Source organism: Pinus tabuliformis, chromosome 7, assembly GCF_031772625.1.
Source record: "Pinus tabuliformis cultivar Carrire ecotype Pingquan chromosome 7, CPIR1, whole genome shotgun sequence".
In the NCBI taxonomy this organism is placed as follows: domain Eukaryota; kingdom Viridiplantae; phylum Streptophyta; class Pinopsida; order Pinales; family Pinaceae; genus Pinus; species Pinus tabuliformis.
The window spans coordinates 566,749,327-566,772,253 of NC_142293.1; the positions used below are offsets into that span (position 1 = coordinate 566,749,327).

General features: G+C 37.5%; 1 pseudogene; it reads right to left on the bottom strand.

Annotated features, from left to right (window-relative positions):
• Positions 1-21,538: 21,538 nt before the first annotated feature.
• On the bottom strand, positions 21,539-22,831 carry LOC149248679 (protein SULFUR DEFICIENCY-INDUCED 2-like; annotated as a pseudogene).
• Between the last annotated feature and the right edge of the window lie 96 nt (positions 22,832-22,927).

Sequence of the window (22,927 nt, forward strand, 5' to 3'; positions counted from 1 at the left end):
CAAGACAAGAATAAGAGCAAGAGGCTAGAAGGATCGGATCTGGGCCAGCTCAGAGACACGCACAAATTAGAGATATTCTAAAGGCATGGGATTCTAAAACTTTTGACAAGTGTGAGTTCATGGAAAAACTAGATCTTTGAAGAGCTAGATATAGTGAAATATTAATTCATTCAATGTAGTGGGCACAAACTTGTGGGCCTGTGAGTGAGGTGGTGTGTTAGATGCCACTGGGGCTAAGTCATATCCAAGTTTGCATTGATGTGACATGGAACCACCTGAGTGACATGAGGTTTCAACGTAGGTGTCATGTTGGAGCCACGTGGCAGGTCCTTGCATATGTGGTAGAGTTTAAATGGTCATAACTTTTGACTAGGGTATCAGGTCGTAATAAAGTTTACATCGCTAAAAAACTCTCAATGAGCTAAACATGATGATGTTATCCAAATTTATTTCCAGTAAATTTGAGAGGGGGGATTTTGTAACCACATTTCCATGATGAGACCATGGGAGTTGGGTTAGAGAAAAGTCCCATTCAGCCTAAAAGGAGCTAGGGGTCGGAGGGAGAGTTACATGGTAGTATAAGAGTTGAAGGTTCAATACTAGACCTTTGGAGGTAAAAATTTGGGACTATGATGTAGTACGTTAATTTGTTAGAGTATATTATGGATTAATATCAGAGCATCCAGGTTCAACACTTGGACTGGATGAGTTGAAAAATGAAGGAAATAAAAGAGCAAAGGTTCTACACTAGACCTTTGGAAATAAGATTTGAGTTTGGTTATAGTGAGGTAATAGAATGCCTAGGTTCAACACTTGGGCGGAGTTAGCCTAGGAGGATGGTTCTTAAAACCTTGTTACAAAGTCTAGTAATTATATTGATTTTTTTTTTATGTGTTGCCTATGGAATTTGATGGTGGACTGTATACCTTATGCACGTATTGATCTTGATAATATTATTATTTATAAGAAGCATGCTAACTTGAAAATTAATTTTTTAGATAGCCATTTATTATCAAACATATTGAATTTGATCCAAGGTGATGGTAAATATGATTACTTATATTTTGGTTGGTTATCAATTTTATGTGTATGAGAACACGTAAGGAGACACCAAAGGAGACGACCAAGAGAAAAATGAATGAGTAGTATAATCATGTAGTATATAATTGATACATCCCAACATGGACATGAAGAAGAGTTAGTTGAGAAATGAAAAGAGGAAGGCTCCCTTGACTAGATGGCCACTCTTAGAAGTTTAAGGGTTGAGCTAAGAAGCTGCAAGGACGACAATGAAAATGTTTTCAGAGCTCCAAAAAAGAAGACAGAAGTGAATGCATTCATACTACAAGACCTATCAAATATGCGAAGGAAAAAACAACATGAATTAGGAGCCAACTACTAGTATAGGTAGAGTTTATTAGGACATTGGAGTCAAGAATTGAGAATCAATGGTGCGGAAGGTACCATGTCTAAAAAAATGCCTAGGAAGGAAAGAAAGGATACAATGAGGGATGGAACTCCTCTAAGAACTCAAGAGAGGAGGATATGAAATCATGAACAATTTTCTAGTGCTATAGCTAAAAGGTATTATTAGAGGAAAGGAAGGAAAAATGTTTCGCTAGAAGAATTTAAGAAGGTGAAGCCTCCTACATTTGATGGATAGGCGAAGAGGGCTGAGGATCAAAAGGCATGGATTCTAGAATGAAGAAGTATTTTAGTGTCCATAATTGATCTAAAAATATTAAGGAAACAGTATCCATCTTCAGCTTGAAGGGAAAGGTTTATATCTAGTGGGAAAATTTGAGGAATTTAAAAGATATAAGAGAGAAAGAATTGTCCTAGAGGAGATATGAGAGGTATTTCAGGGAAAAGTACCTATCTAAGAGGTATTACGACAATAGGGCCAAGGAGTTTTATGAGCACAAAATAAGGAAGCTATCAGTTGATGAATATACAACTAGATTATTGGAATTTCTAAAGTATGTGCCTTACATCAAGGATGACAAGACAAATATTCAAAGGTATCTCAGTGGGTTACCATAGGGATTCTGAGACATAGTAGAATTTGATGAGCCTAAAACCTTGGAAGGTGCCACCAGGAATATGAGATATTGTTACAAACAATCCAAGCACAAGTCGGATTTCAAGATTAATTGCAAGATGAAGGTAAAACCTAGTTTTAAAGGGAAATAATAAAAGTATGTAGGACACTAGATGAGAAGAGGAAATGAGAAGTTCTCCACTACTACCAAGGGAAAGTTTCAATAGAGAATTCCTACTACTGATGACAAGGACCAACCTACAATGGCTACAAGAGGAGAAGGTAAGAGGTATAGAGGAGGGTTGATGCAGTGATAGACTTGTGGAGAGAACCATAGGTAGAGGGATTACCCCTAGCAATTGCGAAGTGGTTTGAGACTATATAATGTATAAGAAGCAGAGATCATGAAGGATGTGGCTCAAAGTATGCCATGGGTTTATGAAGAATTGGATAATAGGTAGGTAGGTAATAAATAATCCATGATTAAGATGAAAGGTATGATCAATAACCATTCTATTTAGATTTAATTGACCATGGTTCTAATTTTAGCTATGTAAGTCCACAAAATGCAAAAAAGTGTGAGTTACTAAAGAAAGTACATGATGAATCACAGTTGGTCTAATTGGCCACAATGACTAAGAACTGGGTCAAGTAGGTGGAAAAGTAATGTCCAGTTATAGTATACAATATTCCCACATAAAATAATTTGAACCTACTATCATTAGGTTCATATGGAATCTTAATCATCATGTACTGGTTGGTAAGGCATAAGACCAAAGTCAATGTCTTTATCAAATCAATAAAATGTCTCGAGACATAGCAGTGTAGGTTTTAACCCCATAGAGATATTACCTGCATACGAATTCTAAAACAAAAAAAATAAACAATGCGAGAGCATAACACATAAAACACATATACATAGAGATTTCCCCTTGATCCCAAAACTAGGACTACCAGCTTGATTTTTTCATTATGTTCCTTTCAATGTTACAATACATATTTATACATACCTAAGCATCCAATACCATGTATCAAAAACCATTGCATCCAAAACCATGGACCAAAAACCATCACGTCCAAAACCATGAGCGAAAACCATGCACAAAACCATAGGTAGGTCTGCCCAACTTAATATAGGGTCCAAAAAAAATTTCCCTGGGCACTACCCCAGACCTTGCAGAGGGGTTCTACCCACCCCCCTCGAACCCCTATGACCCCACAACTGCGCAATCGGCGCAACGAAGGGGGGGCTCCACACCGTGTCTGACCCCCCGGTTAACTACGTGGGCTAGTCATGGACAGAATATAACAAAACCCAACATTATCCCACTTATTGTTTTCTTTCCATAGGAGAGCTTAGTCATTTATCCAGCTCTGCAATGGCCATTTTTTCTCTACACCAAGAGAACTTCTCAGAGCTCACATATTTTGTCAATGCATCTGCAATATTCTTCAAAGTGTCAACCTTTACTAGCAACGCCTTTTTGTCTTCTATCATATCCCTCATAAAGTGATATTGAACATCAATGTGCTTTGTCTTTGAATGATAATAAGGGTTCTTTCCCAAGAAAATTGCACTTTGGCTGTCACAGTCTGTCCTTATAGCTCCCTATACTAACCCCATAGTTGAACACAATATCTGCAACCAAACTTCTTCTTTCTTACATGAGTGGTTGCCATGTATTATGGCTCTATAGTTGATAGTGCCACTACAAATTGTTTCTTACTCCTCCAACTGACTGCACCTCAAAATAGGTTAAACACATACCCACGTGTATATCTTCTCTGATCCATATCTATATCCTAGTATGCATCAACAAAGCCACGAATATCCATCACTTGGTCCAATCCTAGTCTTCGTTGGTAGCAAAGCCATAATCACTAGTGCCACACAAATACCTGAAAACCTGCTTCACTATTGTCCAATGCTCCTTCCCTGGTTTTGACATAAACCTGCTCAATACTCCCTCTACATGTGCAATGTCTGGTCTAGTATAGACCGTCGCATACATCAGGCTACCGACTACACTTTCATATGGAACACGGGACATGTCCTCTTCCTCTTCTTGTCTCTTGGGACAATGTTCAACAAATAACTTTACACCTACATGAATAGGAACCTTCATTAGTTTACTATCCTGCATATTAAACCTCTGCAATATGTCTCGACATACTTCCTCTCGTTTAACTAGAACTTCCTCTTTGACCGATCTCTTTAATTTCCATGCCCAAAATATAGTTTGCAGCACCAATATCTTTCATGTCGAATTTGGAGGAAATTGGGTCTTCAAATCTTGGATAATTTCTTTGTCATTTCCAACTAGCAACATATCAACCACATATAAGACTAGATAAATAACACGGTCACCAATTAATTTAAAATACACACAGTGATCTGCTTTGCTTCTCGTGAAGCCAAGTCCCCGTATAAATGTATCAAATTTATGATACCACATCCTTGGTGACTGTTTTAACCCATACAAAGACTTCTTTAACTTGCATACCAGTTATTTCTTACCCTTCACTGTTCAGGTTGCTTCATGTAGATCTCCTCTTCCAGATCCCCATGAAGAAATATTGTCTTCACATCCATCTGTTCTACATCAAAATCAGAAGCAATAGAAATGATAAAATTAATCTAATAGAAGCTACCTTGGCAACAGGAGAAAAAATATCACCAAAATCAATTCCCAACACCTGGGAATAACCTTTTGCTACCAACCAAGATTTGTATTTCTCCACCTTTTCTTCTGCATTTGTCTTATTCTTAAATTCACATTTGCTGCCAATGGTTTCCTTCTAGCCAGCAACTCCACCAGATCCCAAGTCTCATTTTTGTGCAAAGATATCATTTCATCAACCATGGCCTCTTTCCAGAGTTTTCCATCCTCTGAATCTACTGCTTCCTTCATAGTTCTAGGATCATCATCAGTAATAGATAAAGTGAAATCGAACATAAAGCAAATGGACTATACCTTTCTGGTTGCCTTCTTTCTTGAACTGATCTTTTCACACCCGGAGTTTGTGGTGCTTCATCTTTTAATTCCTCTTTTGCTGTAGAATATAATTCTTCCTCCTTAAGCTCAAACTCTATCTTCTCAGGTTCCTTTGATGGGACTTCATGTTTAATAACATATTTCACCTCTCTGAACACCACATCTCAGTTATACAAAACCTTCCTTGTTACTGGGTTCCAAAGCTTATAACCCTTTAAACCATTCTTATACCCAATAAAGATGCACTTTTCAGATTTACTATCCAACTTGGTTCTTTTCTCCTCTAGAACATGTACATATGCATCACATCCAAATACCCTTGGATGTGAAAGAGAGGGTTTCTTACCAGTCCATACCTCTTGTGGAGTCTTATCCTCCAACCCTGATGAAGGTGATTTGTTGACCAGGTAACATGCTGTCTCCACCACCTTTGCCCAAAATTCTTGTCCTAACCAGGCACCACTGAGCATGCTTCTTGCCCTTTCCATCAATGTCTTGTTCATTCTTTCTGCAACTCCATTTTTCTCAGGTGTATATGGCATAGTCTTCTGTCATGCTATACCACACTTCTTATAGAATTATTCAAAGTCCTTACTGCAAAACTCTCCACCATTATATGTCCTTAGCACCTTTATGGAAGCATCAGGGCTGGATGAAAATTAAACTTTTTCTATGGTTATTTTTGCAAAGGAAAATCCTGACATGGGACAATATTAAGAAGAGGGGTTTTCTAAGGCCTTCTAGATACCAACTCTGTGAGGCTCAAGAGGAAACCTTAGAACACCTTCTCAATACTTGCATTTTCACTTCCAGATTATGGGATGGTTTTGCCTCAATCTTCCAACATTCTGACAGAGATATTGGAAGTCTTTTCAATACCCTAACCAAATGGAGAAGGAATTTCTCGATAATGAAGTACTTGGTTCATCATGCGCACTTACACCAAGCTTCATTAGATGGAACATTTGGAAAGAAAGGAACAATAGAATCTTCAAGAATATTAAGAAGTCTTCCCAGTGTATCTTTGATCTGATCCTAAAACTAATTAAGGAAACGGTTAGTACTATAATATGAAATCTCCCCTCGAATCCCCCCTACTGCTGCATACTAGAGGATTCTCTGCAGGCTAGAATTGCAGGGACTTGTTGCTCAGGGATTAATTAGGAAAGTTTCAACCGTGGTTACTGAGCTAGACTTCTAGCATCCTCCCCCTAAAGGCTTTCTAAAATTCAACATTGATGGGGCTTTTAAAGGTAATCCGGGCACGACAGGTTATGGGGGGGTGTTAAGGGATGACAAGGGAAACATTCTATTCATCTTCCATGACCACTTAGGAAAGGCCACCAACAACATGGTGGAGATAATGGCCATGGAACAATGTTTTGAGTTCCTGGTTTAGGAAAATTGCCAAAATACGATCATTGAAGCTGACTCCGAGTTGGTCATTAACTCAATCAAGAGAATAAGTTGGGGAACAACACTAGAAAAATCCTCTAAAAACTGGAGGCTAATTCAAGTCTACCAATGGATTCACAGTTATCTACAAAGCTTGAGAACAATCAGTTTTGCACATGTACGAAAAAATTCCAATAAACTTGCAGATTTGCTTGCCAATCAAGGAGTGATATGCACAGATAATAGGGTTGCGATGAACTGGCAAGAGTTCCCTTGAAACATATTGAAAACGGAGTGTCAAAACCAAGCAGATGAAGACAAAACAACGTTTCTTAAGAGAACCGTGGAGACGGATACAGTTAACTAACAACTGCTGGATCAGTGGCTTATTAACAATGGGGTATTTTGAAAAAGGTTTGGAGAGGTCAACCGTAGATCTCCAGCTTATCTCGATCACGGAAGAATCCAGGAGTAATGAAGGGAACAAAAGCGCTTCATGTTGGAAATAATACGGAGTGGGGGGTGAATCAATATTATCAAGTCAATTATTTTTCAATTCAACCACAGATTTGTATACGCTACTTTACTTAGAGAAACCAGCGTATATACGCAACTTCAGTTAGGGAAAACAGTGTATAACTCACAGACTTGTAATTTAATTATTGTTCAGATGTTAATCTTAAATCTGTGTGTCAGAACCATATAGACATCAACCAGGAACAAAAAAATAGTGCAGACAGTCACACATAAGAACACAAGATATAAGGTGGAAACCTAATGTGGGTGAAAACGACCCACTGCAATATGACTCTATCTTCTTTCAATTAGAAACTTCTTTTTATAATGATTCTGTATTGGTGCAGTCTTATACCAGTACACAGGCTGCTACCTGTAGAAGGCTACAACCTTCTCTCGTTCTCTAGCTTCACCTGGAAGGGAGCTACAACCCCCTTAGTTCTTGTACTAGTTGATGTACTATTACACAGGTTGCTACTAGTAGAAGGCTTCAGCCTTCTCTTTCTTCTAGGGACCACGTTTCATAAATTTTCAAACTAGATCCATGAACATCAAACAAACATCAAGTATATGTGCATCAACCAATCTCCTTTCCTCAAACAACTATTGAATCAACCAATAACTTCTCAGAATGCTGAAACCAGAAAGCAATACCAGTAACCAGACACCAATGTTGAACCTAGAACATTGCAATAATACACAGAAGTAGCTAAAACATATTTCAAGAGATGTACGCTACTTCACTATGTATAAACCTGTGTACATACGTAGTTGTATCAAAGTCAATCAGCGTATACGCTTTCTCCTCTTGTTGAACCTGTGTGCATACACGCCTTTGCCGAGCTGAGCCTGCGTATAGATCTACAAAAGACAATTCACCAAAGATACTACTATTCAAGCCTTGAGATCTTGACCCATCAATAGAACTTATCTATCTTGTAATGCTCAGGTTCCTCCTTGATTCAGATCCATCCACACAAACCAATCACGAGTATACCAAATCTTGCACGTCTTCAAATATTTAATACATCAGATGATCTTTGCCAAATGATCTCCTTTCCTTTATATAGACTTAGGCCTTACTCAAACCATGGCCCAAAACCATAGAGATCCAATACTAGGGACCCAATACCTAGGTTTAATACAGTAAATGCAATACCAAGGATCAAAACCATAGGTTCACATATGTCGAACTAAATACCATGGACCAACCATACATTTTCCCACATATACACACTTTTCTTTGCATGAAAGTGTGTGCATATGTATACGCGCCTTCTGAATGGTATACCCACGTGTATATGCGATCTTGTTACGAGGAACCTGTGTATACCTCATTTCCTTTCATTTTGAGAGCCTGAACTGTGATCTGCCATTTGAGTGAGTTGCCATCAAGGACAATACCTATGCCAAACCATGCCAAAACAATGCCATAATGCCAACAATCTCCCTCTTTGGACTTGATGGCAACCCCAAGTCACTCAAAATCATTCTCCCCCTTTGACATCAAGGGCAAACAGTTATGCTCCCCCTAAATACATGTTGAATCCTTTGCTCTGTTGTGCTATCCAAGCTCCCCTTGATTGTAGGCAAGGTCTGTAAGAAGATGATCTACAAAAACATGACTTTATACATTATAACTGACCTTCCTATCACCAAAGACTCATACATATGTCCATTTCCCAACCAAATGGGGATATACCAGAATTGACTCATCCACCCAACCAAGTGGGGATACACTTGAAGATTACACATAACAAATAAGTACATTACATCATTCATCCCAGGCATAGTGGGGAAAACAACATAGGCCGTTACATGACCTTGATAAAAGAAATAGAGACAAAATATATACAGCAAGACTCTAATAGATATCAACAACATTTGTCCAACATTATTCAGACCAGCACCCATGTTCTTCTTCTGCACCTGTTCCACCTGAAATCAAACCAATTGAACCAAGATAATGCCAACAATGCATTATTAGAAGAATACATGCTCCCCCTGAACCTATGCTAGATGGTCTCTGTCAGACCCAGATCAGCCTCTTTTCATCCTGAACCTGGGCCCACTACTTTTTCTTCAAACCAACATGTATGTGACTGTATCTTAATAAACCTGTGTATGTACATGTATCCTCCTCATTCAACTCGCGTACAACCATTTTTCTCTTAAACAGACAGGATTCAATAGCAAGATGATGCATCAACTACCCCCAACTTCTATTTGAGGTATTCAAATATCTCCTTGGGCAGTGGTTTGGTGAGAATATCAGCAACTTGTTCCTCAGAGGGAACATACTCCAATTTGACCTTTTTTTCCAGCACTTGTTCCCGGAGAAAATGATACTTGATCGGTATGTGCTTAGTCTTTGAATGCATGACAGGATTCTTTGAGATACTGATTGCACTTGTATTATCACAAAAAATGGAGATAGGTGGAGTACAAGTGATTTGAAGATCTTGCAATGTTTTCATCATCCAAAGGAGTTGCATGCAACAGCTACATACTCTACTTCAGCTGTAGATAATGCAATGGAACTTTGTTTCTTGTTGAACCATGATACTAATCTAGGACCGATGAAGAATGCACCACCACTAGTGCTTTTACTGTCATCCACGCTACCTGCCCAATTTGTATTTGTATATGCATGAAGTGTGAGATCTGTATCTCTAGGATACCATAAACCGTAGTTTTGAGTCCCTTGAAGATACTTGAAAATTCTCTTGACTGCGTGAAGATGAGTTTCCTTTGGATTTGCCTGAAACCTTCCAACTATCCCTACTACATGCATAATGTCTGGTCGGGTACCTATTAGATAGAGTAGACTACCAACCATGGATCTATAGGTTGGTTGATGTACAGTTGTTGATTCATCATTTGCGCTGAGGCTGCATCCTGTTACCATAGGAGTACATACTGGTTTCGAATCCTCCATCCCATATTTCTTCAAGATCTATTTGAGATACTTGGTTTGTGATAGAAAGATACCATCTTTGTTTTGTTGAACTTGTAAACCAAGAAAATATGTGAGCTCACCAAGCAGGGACATTTCAAATTCTTTCTGCATCACCAAAGCAAAGTTTTGACTCATGGCTTCTTCATTGCTGCCAAAGATGATATCATCAACATATACAACAAGTATTAGCAATTTATCATTGTCCATTTTTATATATAGATTGTTGTCTGTTGATCCTTTTGCAAAACCTTGTTGATGAAGGTACTCATCCAACCGAAAATACCAAGCCCTTGGAGCCTGTTTAAGGCCATAGAGAGTCTTTTGAGTCTGCATACAAGATTTGGATCATTTCCAAGGATAAACCCATCTGGTTGCTCAATGTACACTTCTTCATTCAAGTCTCCATTCAGAAAGGCAAATTTTACGTCCATCTGAAATACTTTGAACTTCTGAAAGCTAGAGAGAGCAAGGAACATTCTTATAGCCTCAAGTCTAGCAACTGGTGCAAAGCTTTCTTCAAAGTCTATGCCTTCTTATTGTGCATATCATTTACAAACAAGTCTTGCCTTGTTTCTAACCACATCTCCATTTTCGTTCAGCTTATTTTTGAAAATCCATTTTGTCCATATGGCATTCTTATCTTTTGGTCTAGGAACCAATTCCCAAGTGTTATTCCTTTCAATCTGTTCAAGTTCTTCCTCCATGGCCTTGACCCAACATTCATCTTTGCATGCCTCTTTTACATTTTGAGGTTTGGTGGAGGATAGCAATGCTAGATAGCTTGAAGCTTCTAAGATTGTTCTCCTTGTTTGTATACCTGCCTCTTTCTGCCCCAAAATTTGAGATTCTGGATTATTCTTCTGAACGTATCTGGATGGAGTCTTTTCTTCGATTCTTATTTGTTCTTCTGGTGCCTCATGGGTTTCTTCTTCATCATGAATCTTATTTGACGTTGAAGGATAGTCCTCATCATCTTTGAAAACTTCAGATCTTTCCTGCCTAGGGTTATTTCCTTCTTCATCAATCACTACATCAATACTTTCAATAATTTTTCCAAGTCTTTCATTGTAACACTTATATGCTTTACTGTGGGGAGATTATCCAAGGAGAATGCCTTCATCTACTCTAGGTTCAAACTTGCCAAGATTTTCATCAGTCCTTTTAATGTAGCATTTGCTTCCAAAAATTTTGAAGTATTTTATGGTGGGAGTCTTACCATACCAAAGTTCATGAGGATTCTGAGTGCTATTTACCCGGACATTTGTCTTGTTAAGAATAGTAACTGCAGCAAATTCGGCTTCACCTCAGAAGGTTGTGGGAGTTCCAGATTCATCAAGCATAGCACGAGCCATTTGTTGAACCATTATGTTCATCCTTTCCACTACTCCATTTTGTTGAGGAGTCCTTACAGCAGAAAATTCCCTTCTTATTCTATGTTCTTCACAAAAATCGAAAAATTCATCTGAGGTAAATTCTCCTCCCTGATCAGACCTGAGGCTTTTGATTCTGCGATCTGATTCGTTTTCAAACAAGGATTTGAATGATTTGAACTTTTCGAAAGCTTCATATTTATACTTCATGAGTCCTATCCAACACATCCTTGAAAAGTCGTCAATGAAAAATATGAAGTACTCTTCACCTCTAGGTGACCTCTTCCTAGTTGGACCACATATATCAGTATGGACAAGTTCAAGTGGCCTACTAGCTGAACCTTCCTTTTCAGGGAAATTAGTTCTGTTTTGTTTACCAAACTAACATGACTTGCATATTGTATTGTCTGGAATTCTAAGAGAAGCTAAGATGCCCCAATCTTCTGTGCCATAGCCAGTGTTCATCATTCTTGCTTAGATAGCATTGATGTTGTCCTTATTTGAATATGTATAAATTATTTGGAGTTCTTATGCCTTTGATCACTGTTTTTCCTGTATCAAGATCACGAACACTACACCCATTTGATCGAAATATTAACTGAGTTCCTTGATCGCACATCTGACTTACACTCAATAGATTATGCTTTAAGCCATCAACATACATAACATTTCCAACTTTGACCTTTTCTCTCAACTGAACAGAACCTTTACCTTTTATGAACGTAAGGGTGTCATTTCCAAATGAGACCTTCTTTTCCTTTTCTAAGGCACTATATGATTGAAGTTTTTCCTTATCACCTGTCATATGTTTCGAACATCCACTGTTGATGTACCATTGATTTTCCTGTCCTTCTGCATATAAGGCTATCCCACAACTTTCTGATTGTGGTTCTTTCTTTCTCCATGTTTTGGGTTCAATGAAGCTTGCTCGTTTTGAGTTGTTTTCCGGAACCTACTCCTGCATTCAGACGCTACATGACCGAAGTTATTGCAAATACAACATCTTATTTCATTTTCAAGAGCACTAAAGTTATTGTAGGTCCTTTTCATGTTCCCAGTCATACTCCTTTGTTTTTGAGCTTCCCTAGTCATGATGGTCTTGTAGGAAACACATTGAGCGGATTTATGACCAATGTTATGACAAGCAAAACATTCGCCATTGAAGAAATTCCTGTGATTATCAAACCTACCAACCAATTGATTGTAGTTTCTATTGAAATCCATTCTTGAGCCAAACTGAGAATTATTTACCTGTGGTTGATTGAAGCTTTTGTTCATCCTTGAAGTAGATTGCCCCCGACTTACTTGGTAATATTTGTTCATTCGTGAAGCCAATGGTCCCTGATTTACCTGGTAGTCTGCATTATGCTTTTGTTGTCGATTTTCAACCTATTCACTTCTCCTTGCTGCATCAAGATAACTTTTGGAGGTGGATGGCTTCTGTGCTTGCTTCTATGCATGAGCCGTTTCTTCAGAATATCCGAGACCTGTCTTGATTAGAGGAGAACGCTATACTTTGATAATCTCATCTAAAGTTTTAGATCCTTTAGAAAATCTAAGATTAAGAGCTTTTGTTTTCTCAATTTCTTTTCTAAGTCCCACAATTTCACATTCTAACTCTTCATTGTGTTTATCTCTTTCAGCAAGTTGAAATGTAAAAGTGTCTATAATCATGTTCTTTTCTTCTAAACAAATTTTGAGTTTAGAAATTTCTTCATAAAGATATTCTTCATTAATAGCATCCAAGAAGTCATCATCTTCAAAAGCCATCAAAAGTCTATTATCATTACCTTGCTCATCTTCATCACTATTTGAAAATCCATCACTGTCTTCATGTGTATAACAACTCTTCTTACTTACATTTTGTTTTCTGTTCCATCTGAAAAGTTCATTTCCTTTGTCTAGTCTATCTTTATGAGGACACTTTGCAACATAGTGACCGACTCTTCCACAAGCAAAGCATTTGAAAGGAAACTTACCTCTGAATCTTCCAGTTCCCCGTTGAAGGTTCTTGACAAAATTTGATTCTTCCTCTTCTTCTGACATATGTCCTGTCTCATAGTAATCTCCTTTTCCTAAGGGCTTGAATGCAACTTCTCTCCTATCTGATGGTCCCCCTTTCCTCATCTGGTAAGCAGTTAGAATTCCGTGCAGCTGTGACATGGTAAGAATTTGTAGATTCTGTTTTTCTTCTATGGCAGAAAATTTTGAATCAAACTTAGGAGACAAAGATCTTAGTACCTTTTCAACCAAAACAACTTCTTTTATTTCTTCACCCAAGTTTTTCATACAGTTTATGATCTCATCTATACGTAGGAAATAGTTAGCCACGCTTTCATCATTGTGCATTCTGAGACTTTCATATTGAATTCTAAGAGTTTGTAGTTTTGCTCGTTTTACCTGTTCATCTCCTTCATAGCTCAGAACGATCTTGTCCCATATTTCTTTTGCAGTTTTAAGCTGCATAACCTTGACGAATTCCGATTGAGATAGACTCCCTAATAGAGTATTGACAGCCTTTGCATTTGTTTCATATTGCTTCTTACCAGCTGGATCTATAGGAGTTGCTGATGGAAATGTATATCCTATTTCCACAATATCCCAAACTTCTGTACCAAGAGATTGAAGATAGGTTGTGATTCTTACCTTCCAATAAACGAAGTTGCTCCCATCAAAAATTGGTGGCCTGATGGATGCCTCTCTCTCATAGTTTCTCATGATGATAGATATTCCTTCAAGTGGTCAAGCTTCTTCTGAAGGACCTGCTCTGATTCCAATTGTTGGAAATAATACTGAGAGGGGGGGTGAATCAGTATTATCAAGTCAATTATTTTTCAATTCAACCACGGATTTGTATACGCTACTTTAGTTAGAGAAACCAGCGTATATACGCAACTTCAGTTAAGGAAAACAACGTATAACTCACAAACTTGTAATTTAATTATTCTTTAGATGTTAATCTTAAATCTGTGTGTCAGAACCATATAGACATCAACCAGGAACAAAAAAATAGTGCAGACAGTCACACATAAGAACACAAGATATAAGGTGGAAACCCAATGTGGGTGAAAACCACCTGCTGCAATATGTCTCTATCTTCCTTCAATTAGGAACTTCTTTTTACAATGATTCTATATTGGTGCAGTCTTATACTAGTACGCACGCTGATACCTGCAGAAGGCTACAACCTTCTCTCGTTCTCCAGCTTCACCTGGAAGGGAGCTACAACCCCCTTAGTTCTTGTACTAGCTGATGTACTAGTACGCAGGGTGCTACCTGTAGAAGGCTTCAACCTTCTCTTTCTTCTAGGGACCACGTTTCATAAATTTTCAGACTAGATCCATGAACATCAAACAAACATAAAGTATATGTTCATCAACCAATCTCCTTTCCTCAAGTAACCACTAAATCAACCAATAACTTCTCAGAATGATGAAACCAGAAAACAATACCAGTAATGAGACACCAATGCTGAACCCAGAACACTGCAGTAATACACAGAAGCAGCTAAAACATATTTCAAGAGACGTACGCTACTTCACTATGTATAAACCTGTGTACATACGCAATTGTATCAAAGTCAACCAGCGTATACACTTTCTTCTCTTGTTGAACCTGCGTGCATACATGCCTTTGCCGAGCTGAACCTGCGTATAGATCTATAAAAGACAATTCACCAAAGATACTACTATTCAAGCCTTGAGATCTTGACCCATCAATATAACTTATCTATCTTGTAATGCTCAGGTTCCTCCTTGATTCAGATCCAGCCACACAAAATAATCACGAGTATACCAAATCTTGCACCTCTTCAGATATTCAATACATTAGATGATCCTTGCCAAATGATCTCCTTTCCTTTATATAGACTTAGGCCTTACTCAAACCATGGTCCAAAACCATAGAGATCCAATACTAGGGACCCAATACCTGGGTTTAATACATTAAATGCAATACCAAGGATAAAAACCATAGGTTCACATATGTCGAACTAAATACCATGGACCAACCATACGTTTTCCCACATATACGCGCTTTTCTTTGCATGAAAGTGCATGCATACGTATATGCGCCTTCTGAATAGTATACCTGCGTGTATACGCGATCTTGTTATGAGGAACCTGCATATACCTCATTTCCTTTCATTTTGAGAGCCTAAACTATGATCTGCCATTTGAGTGAGTTGCCATCAAGGACAACACCTATGCCAAACCATGCCAAAACAGTGCCATAATGCCAACAATTCAAGGGCTGTAGTTAGGATGGTGGCGAATCCTTTATGCATTGGGGTTCGAAGGGTTGGAGATTCGATTGGCAGGGAGCAGAGGATAACCAGGAAATGCGAAACCAGAGATCTTTTAACTTTACTCCTTTTACCGAGGCATGAGTGGTTTTTTGGTGATCGCGGCCCTCACAAGCGGGAAGCGGTTTTTTTCTTTCGGGAGAGATCCCACTCTTTGAACTCCATGTGGCGGTGGGTCCGGAGGGATTACCGCACTCATTGCATGCTATCACCCATGCATGTGGGCAGGCACGATATCAATCTCCACCATCGAATGGAACATGGCGATTCAATAGATTAGATTGCTCGTGCAACTTTCTGGACCCTTAAGGTAATTGGCGAGCAGCTCTTCAGTCCGATTTGGTCTACAGCTGTTGGATCAAATGGTAAGGCTCCAGGGTCGCGTTTAAAGAGGAAGGCTAGGTTTGGCGGGAAAATTTCTTTCTAGGAGACTGTACTTAAGTTTGAGAAACCGGGTGGTCGTGCTACCTTTATTTGCAGACAACCATGTGTCCTGTTATTTTTGAATCCAAGTCCAAACTCTTCTAGTTGTCTTCTGAGACATGTAAAGTTTAGAGGTAGGGGGTAAGGTTTAGTTTTGTTGGGGCATCTCTATAGTCAACGACCATGAGAATTTTGATGTAATCTATGTACTTTATTTTATTATTAATGATTTGAAAGTTCCGACTCTTGGATTAGCAGAAAAAAGAAGGTCCTTCTTCTGTAGTGGCTGTTGATGGTGACATCCATTCCCTGCATTTTCTCAATATAGTTGTATTAGGACTGGGACTTCTATCAAACTTTGAATGTGCCATCTTGAAATTTGTAATTCTATTTTATGTTGGCTTGTCCACAAAAAGTGTTCTCATCAAGCATAATAACTTAAAATATCTCTGCAATTAGTTGACCATAGTTGTTCAATTCAACATTGTTGTTCTCTCATGAGTAGATCCAATTTTACTTTTTTCCTCCACCAGTAGAGTCTCATAGGTTTCCCAGGGTAATAAAGTACCTTGCTAGTCCCAGCATTAAGAAAAACCTCCTCTTATTCTCTTATCAAAATCAGTGTCGAATTTCATTACAGGTGCCTTGACCACTGTTAACTTTGTCTCTATTTTTTTTTGTAGTGGTTCTTCATAATTCTTTTGTTATCTCCAGTACATATTTAGATTTGGCTTCACCCCTAATTCCCATAACTATTGAGAAGATCATGAATTAAGGAAATCTATCATTTTATTTGTGAAAGGAGCTCTTTGCTATAACGTTTGTTTATCTGCAACAATCAAATTTTCTAGGTCTATGATGATGATATTTTCTTCCACTATGGATAATGATTCCTAGATATCTCTAACAGTATGAATAATTCCATTCCATAGAATTTCCCTAGCCTGTATAAGAGAAATGTTTCCCTTCACCTTCTCTTTAAAATCTTTGATTAACTTAAAATAAAGTTGAAAATCATCCTTGTATTTGTCTGCAGTCCCCTTAGCAATGGTCATTTCCCTTTTATTCGCTTTTATGATTTTCAATGCAGTTTCATAGTCTCTCTGTGATTTTTTCATTTCATTTTCAGAAATCTTCATTTCAGTCATGACCCTGGTCAATTTATCAGCTAGGTCTTCTAAATCAGCTGGTATTACAATAGTGCAAACATGTGAGTCAATCTTTTGTTGCAGAACAATATTTTCTTCTTTCAACTTGGAAATTCTATCATTTATTTTAATCAACACCTCATTTAAATATTCTATCTCCTTTTCTACCTGTGCTACTTTTGGTGCCATTACATGTTCTATTGCAAGCATCTTCAATTTCTTCCTTAATACCTGACCCTCTATTTTTTCTCCCTGGACAACTTTTGGATGCACCCCAATTTTAATGATCATCTTCTTCAGTTCTTCATTTTGAGTTACTAAGGCTCTTGAATTAGCCTTTTCCAGCTTTAACTAGCTCACCACCTTTTCCAATAAAGTTTATGCTCTAATGGCATCCAAGGAGGTATTCTTCAAATCACTATAAATTAATTCCCTAATTTTCCTATGTAGATTAATTTTATCAAGCAGAGGAATTTCGATAGCATCCATTGTCAAATTGACAGTCCTAAAACAAGAATAATAAGATACACTTAAAGCATAAGGGTGAGAGAAAGCTAACTTAAGCTAGTTTCTTTCCAAATCCATGGCTAAGAGAAATCTGGTTTGATAGTCAGAAACAAATTGTGCTTCCACCCGTGACTCCATATTTTCTCCCACTTTTTTGTTTCTTTCTTCAATCTAGGAGTACATTTGTTTAATCATGGAAACTGAATTTGATCAGCTTCTTCTGGAGTAGGAGAAGAAGGTATGCATACAAATTCTCCTAATTGTAGCTGAAATGATGATGAGCTACCACCTTCAAAAAACATAGCCTTTTTTTAACTTCTCTTAGTTCTTTCTTCTAAGTATATGACATCCTTACAACCTCTTTTCAAAAGTTTCTCACTTTGATGACGAGTTTCAATCTCCATGTCTCCAAATAAGGTAGATTTGCCTCTGTTAGCAATTTCTCTATCTTTGGTTTAGCTTCATGATTAAAAGGAGCATAAGCATTTTCTACCCTTCTTTTGAAATAATGTGGTGTGGGTCATATTCCCATCTTTCACCCAGTTGTAAATCCATCTCCTAAAGTAATTTATGTACTTCTTTTGCAGTTTTTCTATTGTTTACAACGAAAGGTCCCTCTGTCTTCGGAAATTTAAACAAATGCCCCTTCTTTTCTAGCACAAAGTGTATATGATCTACATTCAAGCTTTGCCTGATGAATTCTAGTGCAAGCAACCTCATAGGTAAAAAAACTGGAAGTCTCAAAGGGGCAGCTTCTACTCCATATAATCTAATTTCTGAATAATCTTCAAATTGAAACCAATCACCCACTTTTACATCTTTACTGAGTTGAAGTAAAGACTGATCTTTTGGTAAGAAATAAGGTTAAGGATAATTTTTCAAATTTGAATAAACAATTGATATGAAAGAAGAGGCAAAATACATCAATCCTTGGTCATTACCAGTGTATCTTATCATATCAGTCCAAAATACTACTGATTTCTTGTTCTTATTTGGGTCCATGATATTCAACCCTAAATGCATGAACATTTCCACATGAGTATATAAAAAAAGATATGTGACAAGAGATGGAAATCTAAAGCAACTAGTGAGAGGAAGATCCGATAATTGAGAATTTATCATTTTTTCCTAGAAGGAAGGTATATCAAAAACTATCTCTGGGTCCATCATTAAACTAAACATTCCTAAGGTGTCCTTATCTACAACGTTTGTATCTTCATTTCCCAATAATTTCGCCAGAATTTGTAGCACATTTCTGACATCTTCAACAAAAGTATCGAGAGGGAATTGGGGAGGCTCCATAGGAATTTTTTTGCCAGCAAGCATTGAAATGAAACTGAGTTGAGCATAGTTAGAAGCAAACAATATTGAAATGTGGAAAGCAAAGATTCTTCTGTGATAATTTGCAACTGGGAAGCATAAGGCTTACTGAATTAACAAATATGACACCTAGAAAGCATTCTCCCCCAATTTGTTCATGACAAAACATTTATGTGGGTAAAGGTCAGAGACAAGCCAATATATAAATTTAGGGAAATTGTAAGTCCATGGAATTATCGCAGATAGGACATCGGACCTAAGAACAACAACATACAAAGTGGATTCATCTTGTTTGAGAAAAATATGATGGTAGATTTCTATATAATTAAGTGAACAAATTGGGTCAAAAACATCCCTTTCTTTGTCCATCAATGGAATATGAAAATTGGAATCGATAACAGTGGATTTCTTTGACATTTTCTCCAAATTATGAATGTTGAGGAATTAATTGTAATTTTGTGAAAATCAAGGGAAATGAGTTGGCAAAGTCATGGGTGACAAGGTGGATGACGTGGAGAATGAGGTGGCAAAGGTGGAATAGTGACAATTGGAACAAAAAAGGCATAACATACACATCTTGCTCGTTTGTCAACGGAACATGTCCCCCCTGCTGTTGTCATACATAGGGAGACTCCAATACGAGATAAATCTGACGGAGTCCACCCGCAACCATCCTTCATCCTAGATTTGTCGATCAAGATCTGAATTGAAAAGTCTTAGGGGGGGATGAGATGAGCTAACCATCAGGCATGAAGTTCCATTGGGTTTGCTCCATGCTCAGGGCGTTACTCTATTATTCCTTTGTGCCTCTGAATTTAATCAAACTTTAATCTCCAACACGCCTAAGTTGACCTTAGGGCCCCACCTATTTTAACACTTGCGCAACCAATTAATTAAAAAGTTTAATCAATTGTAACATGAAATATTTTCCCCTTATATATATATATATTTCCACATACATATAAAAGTAAAACGTTCCACAACACACTCTCTACTACTTTGCACGTGGCTACTCCACATCATCATGAGATTCTTCCTTTGGAGCTAAAATATCCTCATCTACATGTAACTGAATCTCCCTCTCAAGGGAACATATCATGGCCTTGGCTTCATCGAACTTCACATCTCTACGAATCATCGTCATCTTGTGAGATGGCAGGTACACCCGATAGTTGTGAGGTGTATTAGTGTACCCCGCAAATATGCCAAACTCAATTGTTGGCTCTATATTTTTCCTTGTGTCCTGGTAACATGATAGTAAAATGATGAACCAAATATCCTAAAGTGTGCCACATCTAGTTTCTTAACTGAAAAGGCTTCTTCTAGTGTACTCGTCCATAAAATCTGATGAGGACTCTTATTCTGCACAGATATAGTTGTGTTGCATGCTTTAGCCTGTAAGTGCAATGGTAGGCCCTGATCATGTAACATCAGCCGTGCATCTCCAAAAATACTTTTGTTCTTCCTTTCAGCCACCCCATTCTTCTATTGGTTATAGGGTGTTATTAAATCTCATCGAATACCTTCTGATGCACATAAGTTCTTGAATTCATTCGACATATATTATCCACCATTATCACTGCTGAGAGCCTTCACTTTCTTGCTAGTGCCCTTCTCAACAAGTGCTTTAAATTCACAAAATTTAGAGAATGTATGATCTTTCTTCTGCATGAAGAAATTCCAGCGACTAACCCAGTTCAAGTTAATATTTATAGAGTAATGGTTTTATTAATTTAATGAGTAGTATATATTACCCATTTATATTTTTTATACCAGATTTAATAAATAGCCTATATTGTTTTGTACATTAATGGAATTATAAATCTAGAAATATTATTTACATTTTTTTATGCAAGATTCAATAAATAGTCTATATTGCCCAATACATTAATGGAATTATAATTCCAGAAATAACAGTTAACCTTTATATGGAATTTAATGATGCAAGCCACATCAAATTTAATTTGGTGTTTACCACTGCTCGGGCCACTTTGGCCAATAAATTTAAGTACGACAACATAACTTTAAGTATGACAACGACAACTGACCCAATTCAAGTTAATATTTCTAGAGTTATAGTTTTATTAATTTAATGAACAATATATGTCACCCATTTACATCTTTTATACAAGATTCAATAAATAGCCTAGATTACCCCGTATAAATTACCATTACATTAATAAAATCATAACTCCAAAAATATCAGTTAACCTTTACATGGAACTTAATGATGCAAGCCATGTTGAAGTTGAAGACTGACTTTTGACATGGATTTGATTTATCCACCCCAAGGATAACTCCACTAACTTATTGGGCCTTAACTAAGACATTACACCCTATGAGTCTTACCACCATTGAAATGGGCAAATCCCATATGTACTATTAATGGTAATGTATATGTGAATATACACTGTTAAATACTTGTATTTATATACATAGCAATATTGTTCTTAATCTTGCTTCCACTAAAATACCACTTCTTATGAGTAGAAATCATGTCTTGAAAATTTGTCAAGCAATTTCTTTTTTGATCCCCTTCAACCCCCATCACACCTCATTCTTATCCTCCTTGTGATCCTCCTCCTCCATCTTCACAACACCCATCCCATTCTAAATCTTCAACATGGGATGTTGCTGGTTGGCATTCCTCTCTAGTCCTTCCCTCTATTTTAGAATCTTGGATTTCCTTCAACAATGCTTCGACACGATCCATCGACTTTGATTTTTCTCCACTATTATTTGTATTATAGTTCGTAGAATTATGATTTTTGTTTAGAATCCCTTGTAGAAGATGCATGGCTTCCTTCACCTTCCCTTGCTTTATCAGACAAATGCTTAGATTGCAAGCCTTGTTGTCATCTAGCTCAAATACCATGCTTTCCTGCATGTAATTATTCATTTAGTACATATATCATTCCTAATCCTAGCAATGTAATTGAATTATAGAAATTCGGTCATTGATCTTCCATCGAAATCCACCTGTAAATGATTTCTACAGAACAGTAGTCATGTTATTGCATATACACCCATCCTAAATTACCCTACCAAACATCCATTGGATTCTCATTCAACTAGTCACACAGAAATACAAAAAGAGTTGGCCAGGGTGTGGATGCTATGTACCAGAATCTGAGCAGTCTCTTGCTTTATGGAAACCTAAAACTTCCTTCCATGTGACCGTGCAATTTTGGTAGCCTTTCCATTGAATGCAGTGCCTTGCTGAATTAAGTGGAGCTTATGTTTCAATAGACTAATCTACTTATCCAATTTTCCACATTTCTGCAATTGAGACATAAAATTTTATGGAGAGTACATACTATAGAGTGCTTATGAATATAAAATTTGTTTAATATTATGCCTTAAAGAAATCAATGAGCAAATTATCAAGATACTCTTGCGCTTGTTGCGAGGAGAGGTGCCTGAAGGACTTAATGGCTATATGGATTCCAATGGCCTGCTTTGCCGCTTCATCACCCAGGCCATGTCCTTCAGTGCACTGTCAACCCAGTCTCCAGAATTTATGGCTTCCCAGAACAATGTGATGGCACCGGCTGGGTTTTTCTCAACAAGCTGTATCAGCAAAATTCAAATACATTAAAGTTTCACTAAAGACTAGATCCAATTTTACTTTCTTCTTCCACAAGTAGAGTCTCATAGGTTTCCTAGGGTAATAAATTACCTTGTTGGTCCTAGCATGAAAGAAGGTTTCCTACAGTAATAAATTACCTTGTTGGTCCCAGCATGATGGAAAATCTACTCTTGTTCCCTTATCAAAATCAGTGTTGAATTTCATTACAGGTGCCTTGACATCTGTTAACTTTGTCTCTGTTGTTTTTCTGTAGAGGTTCTTCATGATCATTTTGTTATCTCTAATACATATCTAGATCTGTCTTCAACCCCTAAGTCCCTTAACTACTGAGAATATCATGAATTAAGGAAATCTATCATT